Source organism: Cricetulus griseus, chromosome 4 (genome assembly GCF_003668045.3).
Source record: "Cricetulus griseus strain 17A/GY chromosome 4, alternate assembly CriGri-PICRH-1.0, whole genome shotgun sequence".
NCBI classification, from domain to species: domain Eukaryota; kingdom Metazoa; phylum Chordata; class Mammalia; order Rodentia; family Cricetidae; genus Cricetulus; species Cricetulus griseus.
In genome coordinates, this window is record NC_048597.1 from 84689339 (window position 1) to 84691068 (window position 1730).

The following is a 1730-nucleotide window of genomic DNA, read 5'->3' on the forward strand; positions in this document are numbered from 1 at the left end:
ACAGTCTGTGAATAAAGTCAAAATAAAGATCTCAAATCCATTTTCCCCTTCCTATGTAGCCTGAGGGCAACGGCCAAGAGAAATTACCATTAAGTGTGAGTAATGCAAACTAGATTGTGCGAATTTCTATCTGAAATGTGTGAATTTAATATACAACTGTAAATTGGGAAGTGCCTTTTTGATTTCCAAAGTAGGCTAGGTTCACAGGTGAAAAAAATTCTACCCTACTGATGACTCCGGAGACCCAGGAAAGAGAAGAGCAACTTCTGAGTGCCACAAAGATCCCCAGGCTATGGAGAGGGCTCATAATCCAATGGCTTATAAAAGCCACTCTGGAGCAGGGCTGCATGACCCTGGGACTGACTGTGGTCCCCTGCTCATGAGTAGGCACAATGTACTGGTGAGCACACAGCCAGGATCCCAAGAAGTTCCCTTTAAGCCATATGACAATAAAAAGAAATGAATTTCTGTAGTTGTCCAGGGCCCAGCCACAGGCCAAACAATGGATTTACCTCTAAGATTTCCACCCTGAAGAAGGTCAAATCCAAGGCTTTGTTGTAGTGACAGTTCTGCAAGGAAGGTCTTAGCTTACAAGGAAGGAGACGTTCATGGATGAAGAGTTACCTATGATCTTCAAACCCCCAGAGGTTGTAGGAAGAGGCGGCCTCAGCCCTCACTGAGCTGGACAGTTTGTCAGTAATGACAAGCGTTAGTGAGAGATCCCCACTGCACTGATACAAAACCATTAAGACATGAACGGTAACGTCTGCTGGACTGATAGCCCCTCCCTCTGTAGCCAGGAAGCCTACTGCAGGCTTCACAAGGCTGGAGTACCTGTTTCTCATGTGACACTTTCTCTGTCGTCTTCCAGACAGCTTCCAGACACACTCACTGATCCGGCACAGTATTTTCTTGTTGACACGGCTCTCTCTACCATGCTGAGCTACGAGGGCAGGGCCTGGCCTCAAATCAGTTGTGCAATCAGTAAGTTGAACTGATCTTACACAAGTCTAAATTATACACTTACATCAAGATTCAAATAGGGGAGATGGGAAAGCAAGTCCTGGCTCAAGCCTCCAGACCTTTGTGTAACATCATACATTAAACTTCTGGGTGGGAGGCCTTAAGGAAAGTGCTATGGAACCTGAGAGAGACCCTCTGCCATCATGCAGTGTGCTTTCTTTCTTGTGGAAAGAAAATGGGGTGAACACATGTCACTCCAGGCTGTGTCACTTCAGTAAAGTGCACAGAAGTCAAGGGGTTCTCTCTGAAGGACAGGCAACAGATCAACAAGAAGGAAAAACGTGATGTTTGCAATTACCCTAAAGATCGTCTTTATTAAGAAACTGAGGTTGTTGTTTAGTTTCTACTAAAAGCAGGGATGGATGCCCTACTGTGTGCTGCTGTGAGGTTCAGGAGAGATGGGGACCAGGGAGAGCAGACCCTCTCCGTCTCACCACCTCCTGGCCATTGCTGGGAAAACGACTCCACCAAACACTTCTGTGTGTCTGTGTCTGCTGTGGTGGCTAGGTAAGCAGCATCAGCTGTGGGCTCCCGAACCTGGTGGACAAGAACCACCTGCCTTTTGACAAAACGCCAAAAGCAGTGTGGGATAGCCTAAGTGTCGGTAGGGAACGGCAGAGGAGGGGACGTTTCATTCTTCTCCTTGCGTCCTACAGTTTCTGTGACACAGCAAAAAAAGAGAGTGGTTTGACAGCTGCCAAAAGAGT